This window comes from Bos indicus, chromosome 11 (assembly GCF_029378745.1).
Source record: "Bos indicus isolate NIAB-ARS_2022 breed Sahiwal x Tharparkar chromosome 11, NIAB-ARS_B.indTharparkar_mat_pri_1.0, whole genome shotgun sequence".
NCBI classification, from domain to species: Eukaryota; Metazoa; Chordata; class Mammalia; order Artiodactyla; family Bovidae; genus Bos; species Bos indicus.
This window is the reverse complement of record NC_091770.1, coordinates 9,767,249-9,787,335: the sequence shown is the minus strand read 5'-3', so window position 1 is coordinate 9,787,335 and position 20,087 is coordinate 9,767,249. Positions and strand designations below refer to the sequence as shown.

General features: G+C 43.2%; 1 long non-coding RNA gene across 1 annotated transcript in view; it reads right to left on the bottom strand.

The window, feature by feature from the left end:
- Nucleotides 1–257: 257 nt before the first annotated feature.
- LOC139185726 (uncharacterized) overlaps nucleotides 258–20,087 on the bottom strand; it is a 58,267-nt gene continuing 38,437 nt past the window's right edge. The window contains exons 2-3 of the long non-coding RNA XR_011569206.1: nucleotides 2,501–2,776; nucleotides 258–1,536 (exon numbers count right to left, since the gene is read on the bottom strand). This is a non-coding gene — a long non-coding RNA (uncharacterized lncRNA). The remainder of the gene's footprint in view (nucleotides 1,537–2,500; nucleotides 2,777–20,087) is intronic.

The following is a 20,087-nucleotide window of genomic DNA, read 5'->3' as shown; positions in this document are numbered from 1 at the left end:
CTTGCACAGCTTCCCAGAAGCCAAGCACAAGGGTCTGGGAGCCTCTGGGGCAGAGCACTATAGTTGAGAGAACACTGGAATTGGAGTCGGGAGGCCTGTATTCTGGCCCTAATCCTGGCACAGTGTGACAATGTCTTAACTTTTCCACCCTCCCTGGCTGTTTGCTCATTTGGAAAATGAGAGGACTGGAGTAGAGCAATGATTCTGGAGTGTGATACCAGATCCCTCCAAGAATCTTTATGAAGAAATGCTTATATATGTCTGGGGGTGGGCCCTGGGAATCTGTCTTAAGATAAACATAAATTCAAATCATTTGGAGAATCTGTTAATATACTTAAGACAGGACACCTTGAGAGCAATCACATCAGGACTGTGAGTCAAAGAGATAAATATCAAAGATACTCAGAAAACTGCAGAGAGTATATACACTAAGAGTATGTTATTTGATTAGTCCCAGGCTTTTATGGCAGTGATTCCACCTACCTCATTATGTAGTATCTTTTGGTACAAGACAAAAAGACCAAACCTGAAACCCTCTTAGGCAGGAGTAACTTCAAGGGAGTACTTTGCCTCAGGAATGATGACCTTCACTCACCAACTGGCATACCAGAGCTTCAAGAAGGGAGGGGCGAAGAATAGAATTACTAATAATTTCTTGAACCTTTCCTTATTTCACTTTAGTAAGTCAGTTTGCTCTGAGTCTTTCCTGAGGAAAGGACTTTTTTCATTTATTTATTCAACAAATATTGATTGAATGCCTATATGCAGTTAGACTCTGCTGAGAACTGGAGAGACAAAGAAAGACAGGGCTGTAGGTCAAATATAACATAATGTCATGAGTGCCATGAAGGTACCTACAGGGGTTCTCAACCCAGGCGGACCCCAAGTATCTTTTTGCCCTTCTCCTGCCTCTGAGCATTCTCCAAAGCTCAGCTTTACTCAGACATGGCATTTATTGGCAGAGAGATGGAGCAGAACAAGGTTGGCCATGACCAGTACACTGGATAGACTGAGGAAAAGAAGGTGGCCCAGCAGGAAAAATCTCAGAGTTGGTGGCAAGAAATTCAGATTGGAGGGCAATCAGCATCCAGATACTCCAAAGAGCTTGAAACAGATGGATTATCCTGATATGCAGATAAAAACTAGAGAGGTAGGTATGTATTCCATGCATCCAGCAGTGGTCCTATGGATAGTATCAGGGTCCTAGGGCATAAACTAGAATGGTGTCTTGGGCAGGGAAACTGGGAGACTGAATAGGACCTCAGGCATGAACAGAGACAAGGATTGTCACAAAGGAAGTAGCACAGACTTTCCTAGCCCCAAGGCCTAAGATAAACACCTCCTGGGGTGCTCAGAAATAGTTTTGTAGAATGACTTGAAACTGCTCAGTGAGAGCCGTAATAGGAGCGGTTAAAACAATGTAGACTTACCTTGAACTCCAGGATCTCTTGGTGATTTCCAAACTCTCCTGCCAGAGTACCATTATATCTAGATGAATGGGTGATTTGCATACCTTCAAGCGAGGGTGACAAACGTCTGTAAAGGGCAAGATAGTAAATATTTTAGACTTTAGGGCCCTTAGGTCTCTATTGTGTTAGTCACTCAGTTGTGTCCGACTCTTTGCAACCCCATGGACTGTAGCCCGCCAGTCTCCCCTGTCCATGGGATTCTCCAGACAAGAATACTGGAGTGGGTAGCCATCCCCTTCTCCAGGGGATCTTCCTGACCCAGGGATGGAACCTGGGTCTCCTGCATTTCAGGCAGATTCTTTACTGTCTGAGCCACCAGGAAAGCCCTAGATCTCTATTACAACTACTCAATACTGTCATAGGGCAAAAGCAGCCATAGAGAATCTGTGAACAAATGAGTGTGGTTGGATTCTAATAAGACTTTATTATGTTACGGAACACTGAAATTTGCATTTCTTATAATTTCCATATGTCACAAAATATTATTTGGAAGTTTTTCATTTTTTTCCACAGCCATTTAAATGTGTTAAAAGCCATTCTTAGCTTGTGGACTGTAGGTATACAAAAACAGGCAGAAGGCTGATTCGGTTCATGTGCTGTTGTTTGCTGACCTTTGCTTCAGGTGTTCCTCCATAAAGTTTTTTTTTTAATTAAAAAATGTTACTTAATTATTTTTGGCTGTGCTGGGTCTTTGTTGCTGTGTGGGGGCTTTCTCTCATTTCATTGAGCAAGGGCTACTCTTTGTTGTGGAGAATGGGCTTCTCACTGTGGTGGCTTCTCTTGCTGCAGAGCACTGGCTCTAGGTGCTGGCTTAAGTAGTTGTGGCCCACAGGCTTAGTTGTCCCTCAGCATGTAGGATTTTCCCAGGCCAGGAATCAAACCCAGGTCCCTGAATTGGTAGGTAGATTCTTTACCACTGGACCACCAGTGAAGGCCAAAGAGTAATTCTTATATCTGATTAAGAAATCAGGTGGTGAAGAGTTTGGATACCATTAGCTACTGTTACAAACTTCAGAATCTCAGTGGCTTACCATGAGTGTATTTCTGCTTAAGTAGAGTCCAAACAGGTATTCCTAAAGGGTAGGCAGCTTTCCTCCAAAGGGTGACTCAGAGACTTGGGCTCCATACACTTTCTGGCTCTCCTCCCCGTCAGCAGATGGGGAAAAACAAGTTGAAGATGGGGCTGCTTCTCAATCATTTCAGCCCAGAAGTGGCACAAACAACCACGCCATGTGTAGGTGCAAAAGGGTGGATGGTGGAAATGCTGAGAAAGACAGTCACTGGCCATGTCTGGTAATGATGCTCCCCTATGGAAGAGAGTGTAAATTTGTTGGGTTACTAGCTGCCCTACCACAGTGACGTTCTTAGGTAAGAACTTGAGTATTGATTGTGATGCTGATTAAAGGTGGTTCTGTGTCCAGCAGACGAATGGATAAGAAAGCTGTGGTACATATACACAATGGAGTATTAGCCATTAAAAAGTATACATTTGAATCAGTTCTAATGAGGTGGATGAAACTGGAGCCTATTATACAGAGTGAAGTAAGCCAGAAAGAAAAACACCAATACAGTATAATAACGCATATATATGGAATTTAGAAAGATGATAATGATGATCCTACCTGTGAGACAGCAAAAGAGACACAGATGTATAGAACAGTCTTTTGGACTCTGTGGGAGAGGGCAAGGGTGGGATGATTTGGGAGAATGGCATTGAAACATGTATATTATCATATGTGAAACGAATCGCCAGTCCAGGTTCAATGCGTGATACAGGATGCTCAGGGCTGGTGCACTGGGATGACCCAGAGGGATGGTATGGGCAGGGAGGTGGGAGAGGGGTTCAGGATGGGGAACACATGTATACCTGTGGAGGATTCATGTCAATGTATGGCAAAACCAATACAATATTGTAAAGTAATTAGCATCCAATTAAAATAAATAAATTTATATTAAAAAAATAAAGGTGGTTCTGTGAACCAAGTTGAGTATAAAGAGCACATTCTTTTATGAAAGTTAAAGCTATTGACCAGGCCACGGTGTGCCTGAAGTACATGGAGGGCCAAGATTTTTCTCTGAAAACCACTTTGGGTGTGCCCAATACAAATTCTAACATGCCGATGGTGGAAGTCTCAACATTCTTCACACAGAATCATGACTATAACATATTTTGTCTGGAAAAGCTTCAAAGAGTGGTAACCTATTATCAAATATGGCCATAAAAAATCATCAACAAAGAATTCAGAGAACCTATAATATTAAGCAATATAACCTCCTGTTGAACCTTCCAAAATGCAGTCATCTTAAAATGCATTTCCAGGTAACTCAAGGATTCTCAGCTTTGGTATTCTTTACCTTTTGGACTAGATAATTCTTTGTTGTGGGCTTACCTGTGCACTATAGGATATTAACTAGATGCCAAAGGCATCCTCTGCCACCCTTCCTCAGTTGTGAGAACCAAAAATGTCCTTGGCATTGCCAAGTGTCCCTGAAGGCAAAACTGTCCTGAGTTGAGAACCACTGTGTAACTAAATGATAGAACTTATTGAATGAAATTATTTAAAATGAGCCAACTAAATATCAGAGGTGTAAATGTAAATAAAAATGTTAATTCTAGAATGGTTGGTCTTGTGTCATGCTTTCTGACAATGATTAGGACTTAGGCTAAGACCTCTCTTGGTAAGAGATGACACTCCATCAGCAGCATAGACAAGAATAGCTGCCTGCAATATGTCACACAAGTGTATGTTCCTCAGTTCTTTGTCTCATCACAACAAAGATTTGGAGCAACGGACATTAAAGCCTTTGGCGCGTCACAGCTCTTGGGTCTTGGACAAACTGTGCTACAGCTCTTAGGCAAATCAGTGTTACAGCTCTATTTTATTTAGAAGATAGCAGGAGAGTGAGAGAGAGAAAGAGAGAGAAAGAAAAGAGTGCACACAAGCAGGAGAGAGAGTCTGAGAGAAAGCGCTTTGGCTCCTCCTTTTATATGTTTTTTCCTCCACCTGGGCCTGCCCTATGCAATTTGGGCTTAGCCAGGAGTACTGTTTGTTCTGCCTGAAGTCTTCACTCTGGTCCTCGGACCTTCCTTGTCTTTTAGCCATCACCATTTTGGACTCCTTTTCCCTATTCTACCTACCTAACATTCCCCCCTCAAGAGATGGGAGGCCCAATTCTTTGGGAATAGGGGCGTCGAGGTCTTTCTGGCTACTTCCTGCTGAACTGGGGCGGCGAGGGGTATTGTGCCTCCGCCTCTTGCTAGTCTCAATCCTCAGAATCCTTATAGTGGTGTCCAAGGGTGTGTGATATTTTCCGTGGTCAGCTGTAGTTTTATATCTTTGTTGAACTGGCACTGCATGTTGTAGCTGGTTGACCTGGTGGCAGAGGCTTAGCCTCTATGGTCTCAAAATTGGAGACTACTGCATACCCGGCTCTTCTTTTTCCATCCAAGACAAAGCTGCTTCCATCAGTGTACCAGATTTCCTCAGGATTGGTCAGAGGATCTTCTGACAATCCCTCTCGGGGTTTTGTCCAGTGGTCCAAGGTTTCTAGACAAGAGTGAAACGGGAGAGAGCCCTTGGGGGTAGGTAGGAGGGTGGCTGGGTTCAGAACCTCACAAGGGGATATAGTGAGGCCTGGATTTTCCATCAGCATTACTTGATATCTGAGGATTCTTTAATCAGACATCCATAAGTGGCCTCTCCCATTTAGGAGTTGTTTTGCTTGGTGGCTGGTAAAAATAGTTAGTTTGCCCCCAAAGGAGAGTTTTAAAGCATCTTCTATCATGATTGCAATAGCTGCAAGATTTCGAAGGCAGGGGGCCCAATCTTGGGTAGTTGGATCGAGCCTCTTGGATAAGTAAGCTACAGGCTGGGGCTCAGATCCCAACCTTTGAGTTAACACTCCCAAGGCTATTCCCTCTCTTTCATGGACATAAAGTTGGAATGCTTTTTCTGGGTCTGGCAACCTCAAGGCAGATGCCTGAGTTAAGACCTGTTTTAGTGTAGCCTCTGCCTCCTTTTGAGGAGTTCCCCGCATCAGTGGGATTGAACCATCTCGTCCCTTTAAGCTTTCATATAAGGGCTGGGCAATTAGACCATAGTTGGGTATCCAGATTCTACAATAACCAGTTAGCCCCAGGAAAGCTCGCAATTGTTTTCGAGTCGTGGGGGAGGGCAACTGGAGGATTCCTTGTACCCGATCAGAGGACAGCCTCCTGGACCCGTGTGTAATCTGAACTCCCAGGTAAGTGACCTTTGTCTTGACCATCTGTGCCTTAGCATGGGAGACTTTATATCCCCTTTCTGCCAAGAAGTTTAGAACCTGAACTGCATGTTGTTGGGCACTTTTCTCATCTGGAGAGCAGATTAGTAGGTCATCTACATATTGTAATATTTTCCCATTAGGTCCCAGGTCCAGATCTAGGAGATCCCGGCTAAGGGCCTGTCCAAACAGGTGGGGGCTATCTCTGAACCCCTGAGGTAATACTGTCCAAGTCATCTGTTGGTGTTTTTCTCCTGGGGCCTCCCACTCAAAGGCAAAAAGGTATTGGGATTCTTTAGCCAGTGGTATGCAAAAAAATGCATCTTTGAGATCCAAGACTGTAAACCACTTGTCACTGGGTGGGATTTCTCCCAAGATTACATAGGGATTGGGTACTGTGGGATGGAGGGGGACTACAGCTTCATTTATAATCCGGAGATCTTGAACCATTCGCCAGGTTCTGTCTTTTTTCTTTACTGAGAGGATTGGGGTGTTACATGGCGAACTGGTGGGGACCAATAGCCCACACGCAAGGAATTTATTTATTAAAGGCTGTAGTCCCTCCCGAGCCTCTCTTTTGAGAGGATATTGTTTCTGGTTAGGAAACCGAGTGGGATCTTGGAGGACAATGATGACCGGTTCAGCTTGGTGGGCTCGTCCAGGAATCCCCTGGTCCCACACCTGGGGGTTAATTTTGTCTTCCCATAGTTTTTGGTCCCTCTCTATTGAAGGTGTAATGGGTTCTTCAGTAGTAACCAAGAGCTGTAGAGCTCTAGGTGCTGAAAAACTTCCCATCACAAGGGTGGTCCCCAGTTTAGTGAGTATTTCTCTTCCCAATAAGGGGGTAGGACACTCAGGGACCACCAGAAACTGGGGGAAAATATTTATCCATCCCAGAAACAAAGAAGTGCTCAGGTGAATCTTTTAGTAGTTGCTTTTCCTGTAGCACCCAAAATTGTACAGGTTTGGGAGGAGAAGTCTCCGGAGTAGGAGACCAAGACAGAGTAGGTAGCCTCTGTGTCAACCAAGAAATTCTCGGACCTACCTGGCACATCCAGTTGCACCCTTGGCTCCAGCCCCGTGATGGTTATCTGTGACAGGCGGGCTGGCTGGAGCGGGCCGCTTCAGTCCTCCATGGCCGCAGCCCTTGCCCTTGCAATGGTTCACACCCTGGAGGGTGGCTTCTCTCTGGATCCTAACAAATCTACCTCTTATCGCTTTGTCTCTCAATGAATTTTTGCAATGAGACATCAGAGCCTGAGTTTCATTAGTTTTGGCCGGGCTTGAGTCCCAGAAGAGAGCTGAAGACAGGAGGAAAAAGCAGTGGGAAAAACATGCCAAGGAATCCCCTTCATAGCCCGCTGGAAAATTTGTTATATATCTGACTGGTGCTCATAGTTTCATTGGTCTGATCCTTGGCACAGAGAAGAAAAAGGACAGAAGAACCCCCACCGGCTTGGGTAACAGCTACTGGGGCTCAACAGATAGCGCCTTTGGGACATGCTGAGGAGTAGCCTCTCCAGAGTCCCTCAGTTGTGCCTCTGCCACCCGCCTGTTTGCAGGAGGTTCGAGGAAACAAGAAACGAGAGATTGTAAAGGTCCCTCCAGCCATAGAAGCAAGGACCTCTTACCTTAACCGGAGGTCTTCTGGAATCTGAGACTGGGCCGCGTGAGCTTTCTGCTGAGTTCGTTTTTCGCTGTCCCAGTTTCCAGCCTATGGGCCTTGCCCTGTGCTGGGTCTCTTTGCCTTCTGCTTCTAGCGCCGGAGCTTCACTGAGGTGGACTCCTGCTGTGTTTGGCCTCTTCCATGCAGAGATTGTTTCAGCCAGGTTATATCCAAGTCATGGCACCATAGATGTCACGCGAGTGTATGTTCCTCGGTTCTTTGTCTCGTCACAACAAAGATTTGGAGCAATGGACATTAAAGCCTTCGGCGCGTCACAGCTCTTGGGTCTTGGACAAACCGTGCTACAGCTCTTAGGCAAATCAGTGTTACAGCTCTATTTTATTTAGAAGATAGCAGGAGAGTGAGAGAGAGAGAGAGAAAGAGAGAAAGAAAAGAGCGCACGCACACAGGAGAGAGAGTCTGAGAGAAAGTGCTTTGGCTCCTCCTTTTATATGTTTTTTCCTCCACCTGGGCCTGCCCTATGCAAATTGGGCTTAGCCAGTAGTGCTGTTTGTTCTGCCTGAAGTCTTCACTCTGGTCCTCAGACCTTCTTTTGACCTTCCTTGTCTTTTAGCCATTGCCATTTTGGACTCCTTTTCCCTATTCTACCTACCTAACAAGTACATTCCTTATTCTCAGTAGCAAGAGGGTATTTAGCTACACTTCTCAAAATGGTTTCATGTCAAGGATATGGACTGGGGCTAAAACGTGCCAGAATTAACTTATTTAACTTAAGAGTTTTAAACTATTCTCTGATCTTCCAGGTTGTTCCTACCAACTCTGACCCTGGAGATGGCTCTAAATCACAGGTTTCAAATACATGAATATTGCTCAGAGCCCTGAGCTTTACTATTTTCTGGCTGCAGTATCCAAGGTCAAGATATAATCAATAAAGGCTGAAAACTGAATCCATTTCTGAGCATGTGCTCCACAGTGTGATGGAGAATGCATTTAGCCTTAAGGCTGAAACAAAACAAACGACAAATTGTTAGTTCTGTCATTATTAATGGTAGGCACTGGGGTGGTGGCTGTGTGGTGCTGGAGCAGCGGCTGCATGGCACTGGAACAACTTTGAGGAGATAGCCCATGTCCAAGGGCAAAGGGGAAGCCCCAAGAAGATGGTAGGAGAGGTGAAATCGTGTTTAGAATCAAACCCCATATCTGCCAGAGACGCTCAGAGGGCTCAAACAAACCCTGTGTGCACCAAGACCCAGAGACCCCATAGAGACTGAGCTAGAACTGTGTGTGAGTGTCTCCTATGGAGGTACGAGTCAGCAGTGGAGTGCTGCAGGGACAGGGCTCTGGGTACAGGAGACCTGGGTATGGCATAAGCCCTCTTGGAGGAGGTTGCCATTAACCCCAACATAGAGCTACCAGAACTTACACAGGACTGGGAAACAGACACATGAAGGGCACAAACAAAACTTTGTATACACCAGAACCCAGGAGAAAGGAGCAGTGACCCCACAACAGCCTGACCCAGACTTGCCTGTGAGTGTCCAATGTCTCTGGTGGAGGCGTGGGTCGATGGTGGCCCACTGCAGGGTGGGGGGCACTGAGAGCAGCAGTGCCTGCATGGGACCTTCTGAAGGAGGTCACCATTATCTTCATTACCTCCACCATAGTTTGGCCTCAGGTCAAATAACAGGGAGGGAACACAGCCCCATCCATCAACATAACATTCCATTAAAGATTTACTGAGCACGGCCGCCCATCAGAACAAGACCTAGTTTTCCCCTGAGTCAGTCTGTCCCATTAGGAAGCTTCCATAAGCCTCTTATCCTTTTCCATCAGTGGGTAGACAGAATGAAAACCACAATCACAGAAAATTATCCAATCTGATCACATGGACCACAGCCTTGTCTAACTCAATGAAACTATGAGCCATGCCATGTAGGGGCACTCAAGACAAATGGGTCGTGGTGGAGAGTTCTGACAAAACGTGGTCCACTGGAGAAGGGAATGGCAAACCACTTCACTATTCTTGCCTTGAGACCCCATGAACAGTATGAAAAGGCAAAAAGATAGGACACTGAAAGATGAACTCCTCAGGTCGGTAGGTGCTCAATATGCTACTGGAGATTAGTGGAGAAATAACTCCAGAAAGAATGAAGAGATGGAGCCAAAACAAAAACAACACCTAGTTGTGGATGTGACTGGTGATGGAAGTAAAGTTCGACACTGTAAAGAGTGATATTGCATAGGAATCTGGAATATTAGGTCCATGAATCAAGGCAAATTGGAAGTGGTCAAACAGAAGATGGCAAGAGTAAACATCAATGTTCTAGGAATCAGTGAACTAAGACGGACTGGAATGGGTGAATTTAATTCAGATGACCATTGCATCTACTTCTGTGGGCAAGAAGCCCTTAGAAGAAATGGAGGAGCCATCATAGTCAACGAGAGTCTGAAATGCAGTACTTGGATGCAATCTCAAAAATGACAAAATGATCTCTGTTCATTTCCAAGGCAAACCATTCTATATCATGGTAATCCAAGTCTATGCCCTGACCAGTAATGCTGAAGAAGCTGAAGTTGAACGGTTCTATGAAGACATAGAAGACCTTCTAGAGGTAACAGTCCCCAAAAGATGTCCTTTTCATTATAGGGGACCAGAATGCAAAAGTAGGAAGTCAGGAAACACCTGGAGTAATAGACCTTGGAGTACAGAATGAAGCAGGGCAAAGGCTAATAGAGTTTTGCCAAGAGAACACATTGGTCATAGCAAACATCCTCTTCCAACAACACAAGAGAAGACTCTACACATGGACATCACCAGATGGTCAACACCGAAATCAGATTGATTATATTCTTTACAGCCAAAGATGGAGAAGCTCTATACAGTCAGCAAAAACAAGACCAGGAGCTGACTGTGGCTCAGATCATGAACTCTTTATTGCCAAATTCAGGCTTAAATTGAAGAAAGTACGGAAAACCACTAGACCATTCAGGTATGACCTAAATCAAATCCCTTACAATTATACATTGAAAGTGAGAAATAAATTTAAGGGACTATATCTGATAGACAGAGTGCCTGATGGACTATGGATGGAGGTTCATGACATTGTACAGGGGGCAGGGATCAAGACCATCCCCAAGAAAAAGAAATGCAAAAAAGCAAAATGGCTGTCTGAGGAGATCTTACAAATACCTGTGAAAAGAAGAGAAGCAAAAAGCAAAGGAGAAAAGGAAAGATATAAGCATCTGAATGCAGAGTTCCAAAGAATAGCAAGGAGAGATAAGAAAGCCTTCCATAGTGATCAATGCAAAGAAATAGAGGAAAACAACAGAATGGGAAAGACTAGAGATCTTTTCAAGAAAATTAGAGATACGAAGGGAACATTTCATGCAAAGACGGGCTCAATAAAGGACAGAATGGTATGGACCTAACAGAAGCAGAAGATATTAAGAAAAGGTGGCAAAAATACACAGAAGAACTGTACAAAAAAGATCATCCCGACCCAGATAATCATGATGGTGTGATCACTCACCCAGAGCCAGACATCCTGGAAGGTGAAGTCAAGTGGGCCTTAGGAAGCATCACTATGAACAAAGCTAGTGGAGGTGATGGAATGCCAGTTGAGCTATTTCAAATCCTAAAAGATGATGCTGTGAAAGTGCTGCACTCAGTATGTCAGCAAATTTGGAAAACTCAGCAGTGACCACAGGAAAAAGTTGGTTTTCATCCCAAAGAAAGGCAATGCCAAAGAATGCTCAAACTACTGCACAATTGCACTCATCTTGCACGCTAGCAAAGTAATGCTCAAAATTCTCCAAGCCACGCTTCAACAGTACATGAACTGTGAATTTCCAGATGTTCAAGTTGGATTTAGAAAAGGCAGAGGAACCAGAGATCAAATTGCCAACATCCTCTGGATCATGGAAAAAGTAAGAGAGTTCCAGAAAAACATCTACTTTTGCTTTATTGACTATACCAAAGCCTTTGACTGTGTGGATCACAACAAACTGCAAAATTCTGAAAGAGATTGGAATACCAAACCACCTTACCCACCTCTTGAGAAATCTGTGTGCAGCTCAAGAAGCAAATGTTAGAAGTGGACATGGAACAATAGACTGGTTCCAAATCAGGAAAGGAGTGAGTCAGTGCTGTTTTTTGTCACCCTGCTTATTTAACTTATATGCAGAGTACCTCGTGTGAAATGCTGTGCTCGATGAAGCACAAGCTGGAATCAAGATTGCCGGGAGAAATATCAATAACCTCAGATATGCAGATGGCACCACCCTTATGGCACAAAGTGAAGAGGAACTAAAGGGCCTGTTGATGAAAGTGAAAGAGGAGAGTGAAAAAGTTGGCTTAAAGCTCAACATTCAGAAAACGAAGAGCATGGCATCTGGTCCCATCACTTCCTGGAAAATAGATGGGGAAACAGTGGAAATAGTGTCAGACTTTATTTTTTTGGGGTTCCAAAATCACTGCAGATGGTGACTGCAGCCATCAAATTAAAAGACGCTTGCTCCTTGGAAGAAAAGCTATGACCAACCTAGACGTCTAGCATATTAAAAAAGCAGAGACATTGCTTGGCCAACAAAGGTCCATCCAGTAAAGCTATGGTTTTTCCAGTAGTAATGTATGGATGTGAGAGTTGGACAATAAAGAAAGCCTAGTGCCGAAGAATTGATGCTTTTGAACTGTGGTGTTGGAGGAGTCTCTTGAGAGTCCTTTGGACAGCAAGGAGATCCAACCAGTTCATCCTAAAGGAAATCAATCCTGAATATTCATTGGAAAGACTGATGCTGAAATTGAAACTCCCACACTTTGGCCACCTGATGTGAAGAACTGACTCATTGAAAATTACTCTGATGCTGGGAAAGATTGAAGGCAGAAGGAGAAGGGGATGACAGAGGATGAGATGGTTGGATGGCATCACCAACTCAGTGGACATGAGTTTGAGTAGGCTCTGGAAGTTGGTGATGGACAAGGAAGCCTAGCTTGCTGTAGTCCATGGGGTCGCAAAGAGTTGGACATGACTGAGCAACTGAATTGAACTGCTTATTACTATGTTTTAGTCACTCAGTCATGTCCGACTCTTTGTGACCCCATGGACTGTAGCCCATGAGGCTCCTCTGTTCATGGGGATTTTCCAGGCACGAATACTGGGGTAGGTTGCCATGCCCTCCTATAACAATGGGCAATGATAGAGTGGTTTGCCTTAAAGATATGCAAGCTGGTAAGTATAGAATATCTTGGTACCTTGTAGCTCATTAAAGAGGAAATTAGAGCAGAATGCAATCCAGGCTCTTTAATGTTGACTTCAAGACCCTGAGTGATCCAGCCCCTAACTTTCTAAGCTTATCTTGTCCCACCCTTCCCAGGGCTCACCCTCTTGGCTTTTAAAAGTTCCCCTCTACCCTGGCGATTTGGCTTCTGTAGGTCCAGGAAGGGGTACTTTTTTAGAGTCTTCCAGTGGTTCTGATAGACTTGTGGCCTGTCAGTTGTGACAATTGTGGCCATGAGTGGTATGTGGCGCAAACTTGCATCAGCTCCAAAGTAGACAGTTGACCAGTGAAGTGAACAGCAGGGACTCCGTGAAGTGAGGACTTCCTATTCATGGATGGGAAGATTGTTGTTTTAGTAGCAATGTAGGCTGAGATTGCCAGATGCCTGTGACTGTTTGAGGGTCTCCTGCAGAGGCACAGGTAAGCAACGGCCTGCCATGTGGACAGGGGCTCTGGCTGCAGCAGACCTGGGTGGTGCAGCATGTGGCATAAGTCGTCTTGGAGGAGGTCGCCATTCGCTCCACTGTAGAGTTGCTGAGCAGGAAATTCACAAACTGGAGAACAATTATACCAAAGAAATTCTCATTGCAAAAGTTCTAGGGCCCATAACAGATTTCCCAACCTGGGGATTTGGCAAAGGGACTGAGAACCCCCAGGGAATTTGACTTTGGCCACCTGATGCAAAGAGCTGACTCATTGTAAAAGACCTTGATGCTGGGAAAGATTGAAGGTGGGAGGAGAAGGGGACGACAGAGGATGAGATGGTTGGATGGCATCACTGACTCAAAGGACATGAGTTTGAGCATACTTTGGGAGATGGTGAAGGACAGGGAAGCCTGGCATGCTGCAGTCCATGGGGTTGCAAAGTCGGACATGACTGAGCGACTGAACAACAACAACCTCCCATCAAGAAGCTTACAGAAGCCTCTTAGCCTCATCCACCAGGGGGCAGACAGAAGACTCAGGAAGAACCACAATCCAACAGTGGAGGCTAGAACAAAAATTACATTACAGAAAGTTAGTCAGGATGAAAAAGCAGAGAGTTATGTCCCATACGAAGGGATGAGATAAAACCGCAGGACAACAACTAAATGAAGTAGAGATAGGCAACCTTCCAGAAAAAAGAATTCAGAATAATGATAGTGAAGATCCAGGATCTCTGAAACAGAATGGAGAAGATGCAAGAAATGTTTACCAAAGACCTAGAAGAACTAAAGAACAAACAAAGATGAACAATATACTAGGAGGAATCAGTAGAAAAGAATAACTGAGGCAAAAGAATGGATAAATGACCTGGAGGATAGAATGGTGGCAATCACTGCTGCAAAACAGAATATAGAAAAATGAATGAAAAAAAAAAAGTGCTGCTGCTGCTAAGTTGCTTCAGTCGTGTCCGACTCTGTGTGACCCCATAGACGGCAGCCCACCAGGCGCTCCCATTCCTGGGATTCTCCAGGCAAGAACACTGGAGTGGGTTGCCATTTCCTTCTCCAATGCATGAAAGTGAAAAGTGAAAGTGAAGTCGCTCAGTTGTGTCCGACTCTTCTCGACCCTGTGGACTGCAGCCCACCAGGTTCCTCTATCCATGGGATTTTCCAGGCAATAGTACAGGAGTGGGGTGTCATCGCCTTCTCTGGAAAAAAAAATGAAGACAGCCTAAAAAACCTCTGAGACAACATTAAATGCACCAACATTTGCCTTATAGGGGTCTCAGAATGAGAAGAGAGAGAGAAAGGACTCAAGAAAATATTTGAAGAGATAGTAGCTGAAAACTCCTCTAACACGGGAAAGAAAATAGTCAAATAAGTCCAGGAAACACAGAGTCTCAGACAGGATAAACCCAAGGAGGAACACACCAAGACACATGATAATCAAACTGACAAAAATAAAGACAAATATAAAATATTAAAAGCAATAAGGGAAAAATAACAGATAACATACAAGGGAATACCCATCAGATTATCAGCTGATTTCTCAACAGAAACTGTACAAGCTAGAAGGGAATGGCACGATATATTTAAAGTGATGAAAGAGAAGAACCTATAATCAAGAATATTTTATCCAGTGAGAGAGTCAATTTCTAGGTAGGTTGATAAGATGTACAGGGTGCCCAAGGAGGAGAAAGGGGTCCGGAGCCCTTGAGAAGGAGAAAGGGGTCTGGGGCTCTCAAGGAGAAAAGGACAAACATTTTTTTCTACATTGCTTTGTCTTAGTCAATATAACAAGGTATCTTTCTGGAGGACATGTTTCACCTTAACAAGAACCTTCTGGCTAATCTTGTTATCTTAAGATATATTGTGGGAGTGGGTCTGGTAAGACCTTTATATTGTTAACTCTAATCTTGTTAATTTAAGATGCATGTTGTGGGAATGGGTCTGGTAAAAGTACATAGTCAGTTCAGTCACTCGGTCATGTCCGACTCTTTGCGATCCCATGGACTACAGCACGCCAGGCCTCCTTGTCCATCAACAACTCCTGGAGTTTACTCAAACTCATGTCCATTGAGTCAGTGATGCCATTTAACCATCTCATCCTCTGTTGTCCCCTTCTCCTCCCACCTTCAATCTTTCCCAGCATCAGGGTCTTTTACAATGAGTCAGCTCTTTGCATCAGCTTCAGCTTCAGCATCAGTCCTTCCAATGAATATTCAGGGCTGATTTCCTTTAGGATTGACTAGTTGGATCTCCTTGCAGTTCAAGGGACTCTCAAGAGTCTTCTCCAACACCACAGTTCAAAAGTATCAATTCTTTGGCACTCAGCTTTCTTTATAATCCAACTCTCATATCCATACATGACTATTGGGAAACCCATAGCCTTGACTAGATGGACCTTTGTTGGCAAAGTAATGTCTCTGCTTTTCAATATGCTGTCTAGGTTGGTCATAATTTTTCTCCCAAGGAGTAAGTGTCTTTTAATGTCATGGATGCAGTCACCATCTGCGGTGATTTTGGAGCCCAAAGAAATAAAGTCTGTCACTGTTTCCACTGTTTCTCCATCTATTTTCCATGAAGTGATGGGACCGGATGCCATGATTTTTGTTTTCTGAATGTTGAGCTTTAAGCCAACTTTTTCACTCTCCTCTTTCACTTTCATCAAGAGGCTTTTTAGTTCTTCTTCACTTTCTGCCATAAGAGTGGTGTCATCTGCATATCTGAGGTTATTGATATTTCTCCCAGCAATCTTGATTCCAGCTTGTGCTTCATCAAGCATAGCATTTCACATGAGGTACTCTGCATATAAGTTAAATAAGCAGGGTGACAATATACAGCCTTGACTTACTCCTTTCCCTATTTGGAATCAGTCTATTGTTCCATGTCCAGTTCTAACAGTTGCTTCTTGAGCTGCACACAGATTTCTCAAGAGGTGGGTAAGGTGGTTTGGTATTCCAATCTCTTTCAGAATTTTGCAGTTTGTTGTGATCCACACAGTCAAAGGCTTTGGTATAGTCAATAAAGCAAAAGTAGATGTTTTTTTCTGGAACTTTCTTGCTTTTTCGATGATCCAATGGATGTTGCATTGATCGCTGAGGAAGGCTTTCTTATCTCTCTTTGCTATTCTTTGGAACTCTGCATTCAGATGCTTATATCTTTCCTTTTCTCCTTTGCTTTTCGCTTCTCTTCTTTTCACAGCTATTTGTAAGACCACCTCAGACAGCCATTTTGCTTTTTTGCATTTCTTTTTCTTGGGAATGGTCTTGATCCCTGCCTCACGAACCTCCATCCATAGTTCATCAGGCACTCTGCCTATCAGATCTAGTCCCTGAAATCTATTTCTCACTTCCACTGTATAGTCATAAGGGATTTGATTTAGGCTATACCTGAATGGTCTAATGGTTTTCCCCACTTTCTTCAATTTAAGTCTGAATTTGGCAATAAGGAGCTCATGATCTGAGCCACAGTCAGATCCCAGTCTTATTTTTGCTGACTGTATAGAGCTTCTTTATCTTTGGCTGCAAAGAATATAATCAGTCTGATTTTGCTGTTGACCATCTGGTGATGTTCATGTGTAGAGTCTTCTCTTGTGTTGTTGGAAGAGGATGTTTGCTATGACCAGTGCCTTCTCTTGGCAAAACTCTGTTAGCCTTTGCCCTGCTTCATTCTGCACTCCAAGGTCAAATTTGCCTATTACTCCAGGTGTTTCTTGACTTCCTACTTTTGCATTCCAGTCCCCTATAATGAAAAGGACATCGTTTTTGGTTGTTAGTTTTAATAGGTCTTGTAGGTCTTCATAGAACCATTCAACTTCAGTTTCTTCAGTGTTACTGGTCAGGGCATCGACTTGGATTACCGTGATATTGGATGGTTTGCCTTGGAAATGAATAGAGATCATTTCGTCATTTTTGAGATTGCATCCAAGTACTGCATTTCAGACTCTTTTGTTGACTATGATGGCTACTCCATTTCTTCTAAGGGATTCCTGTCCACAGTAGTAGATATCTGAGTTAATTTCACCCATTCCAGTCCATCTTGGTTCGCTGATTCCTAGAACATTGATGTTCACTCTTGTCATCTCCTGTTTGAGCACTTCCAATTTGCCTTGATTCATGGACCTGACATTCCAGGTTCCTATGCAATATTGCTCTTTACAGCATCGGACCTTGCTTCTATCACCAGTCCCATCCACAACTGGGTGTTGTTTTTGCTTTGACTCCATCCCTTCATTCTTTCTGGAGTTATTTCTCCACTGATCTCCAGTAGCATATTGGGCACCTACAGACCTGGGGAGTTCATCTTTCAGTGTCCTGTCTTTTTGCCTTTTCATACTGTTCATGTGGTTCTCAAGGCAAGAATACTGAAGTGGTTTGCCATTCCTTTCTCCAGCGGACCACATGTTTGTCTTGGGTGGCCCTGCTGCTGATGCTGCTAAGTCGCTTCAGTCGTGTCTGACTCTGTGCGACCCCATAGATGGCAGCCCACCAGGCTCCCCCGTCCCTGGGGTTCTCCAGGCAAGAACTCTGGAGTGGGTTGCCATTTCCTTCTCCAACGCATGAAAGTGAAAAGTGAAAGTGAAGTTGCTCAGTCATGTCCGACTCCTAGCAACCCCATGGACTGCAGCCCACCAGGCCCCTCGGTCCATGGGATTTTCCAGGCAAGAGTACTGGAGTGGGGTGCCATTGCCTTACACAGCATCAAAAGTATAAACAGCCTTGATAAGACTAGTGAGGGGGGCACTCTCCATCCCCCTTTTGATGTCTATGTCAGAATCTTTCTCTGTCCCTTTTTCACTTTAATAAAACTGTGCTACACAACAGTTCTTGAGTGATCGACATTGGTCCCTTGTCCCAAAGCTAAATCTTCTTTGGAGATCATGAATCCGACATCATTCACTGTAAGCTATCACCAGCAAGACTCTCATTTAGATTTGATGGAGAAATAAAAAACTTTCCAGACAAGTAAAAGTTAAGAGAATTCAGCACCACCAAACAAGCTTTACAACAAATGCTGAAGGAATTTGTCTGGGCAGGAAACACAAGGAAGTAAAAGATTTACAGAAAGTAAACCCAAAACAATTAAGAAAATGGTAATAGGATCATACATATTGATAATTACCTTAAATGTAAGTAGATTTAATGCACCAACAAAAACACATAGACTGGCTCGGCAAATGAAAACATGTGCATGAACACATTTCCACTTACCGCATCACTCCGCTTGACCACCCCCCCTCCCAGCCCCGTATTTTGTGTAATTATTCATATTGTAGGAATTGGGAAGGAGTTTTCCCTAGTGGCTCAGTTGGCAAAGAATCCACCTGCAATGCAGGAGACCCAGGTTCAATCCCTTGGAGGAGATGATCCCCTGGAGAAGGAAAATGGCAACCCACTCCAGTATTCTTGCCTGGAAAATTCCATGGACAGAATAGCCTGGTGGGCTACTGTCCATGGGGTCACAAAGAGTCGGACACAACTTAATGACTAAACCAGCACCGTTTTTGTTGTTAGGTTAATCGTGTTCCCATTATGGCTTGCAACTGTAATTATCCATTTATTTTTTGTCTGGCCATTGATTGTGAAAACTGGTAAACATCTTTTACTTTTTGATTATGTAATTATTACTCATTTAATACCATTGTATCATGATTGGTCAGCAGAAAAATAATAGAATTCTATATCACCAAAACTACCATTTAATAGAAAAACCTGTAATCACTTTTTAAAATCCAGATGCACTTCAGAATTATCTTGGAATTTTTGAAAAATACCAATGCTCAGGTATTGCTTTGTTTCTCCAAAGCTCCAGATATGTTTCTAATGATCAGCCATGTTTAAAAACTACTGGGCTATATGGTGATCTTTTACTTTTATCTAGTTTTTTTTCACTTTTTCTATTTCATATTCAGTGCTCCCATTTCATTTAGTTTATGTTTTCCAATTTCTCCATCTCTTTTTTTGTTGTTGTTGTTTCTCAAGACTTTATCAAGTGTAGTGGAAAAGCTTTTGTATACATATATGTAAATAGTATGTATAATATGACATTTGATTCCACTTGTTTGACTTAGTATGAACAGAATGCTACACTTCTAATTAAAACAATAGATCTGCAACAAGCAACAAAGGTTTACTGTATAGCACAGGGAACTACAGTCAAGATCTTGTAATAACTTATAATGGAAAATAATCTCAAAAATAATATATGGTATGTGTATAACTGAATCACCTTGCTGTGTACCTGAAACATTGTAAGTCAACTGTACTTCAACAAAGTATATATACTGAGAAGAAAGTTCCTTTCAATGGCTTGGATCTGCCTGTGAAGTCCAACATCCAGGATAGGCATATCTCACTCTGCTTAGGAATTCATTTGTACACTAATGTTTAACACTTAAGAGCCACTAATATGATGGTGCAATCTTAGAAATGTAATGAATGCCACTGAATAGTACACTTAAAAATGATACATTTTATGTTATATGTATTTTGCCACCTCCTGCTCCTCCCAAAAAGAACCACTCAACTGGACTAGAGTATGTGATAAAAGGCAAATCTGTATGTGGATGTGGGACATTTAAATAATTCCCTTTAACCTCCAGAAGGAGGATGGGTGGTCAATTTCAAAGAGTTCTTGGCTTGTCTGCCGGATTTATTACATTGTGACCTTTTTCTTATTGAACTTTTTATTATAAAAATTTTAAAACACATTTAAAAAGTGGAGAGGATTGAACAATGAACCCCCTTTGAATCTGGGTCCCAGCTTAAACAACCATCAACTTTTCCTGTTCTTAATTATATAGCCCTCTAGCGTTCCTCTCTTTCTTTCTTTTGGAGTATTTTAAAGCATTTCATAGGCGTATTAATAGTTCATCCATAAACACTTCAATTTTCCTATTCTATTTTACCATTAAGTTTCATAGCTTAAATCTCATTAAAGGATTCACTTGCTGCTGTAAGGATTAAACAAAATAAGATTAGGTTCAAAGTCAGCTCAGTTTCTAAATTAGTATTCTTATTCCAT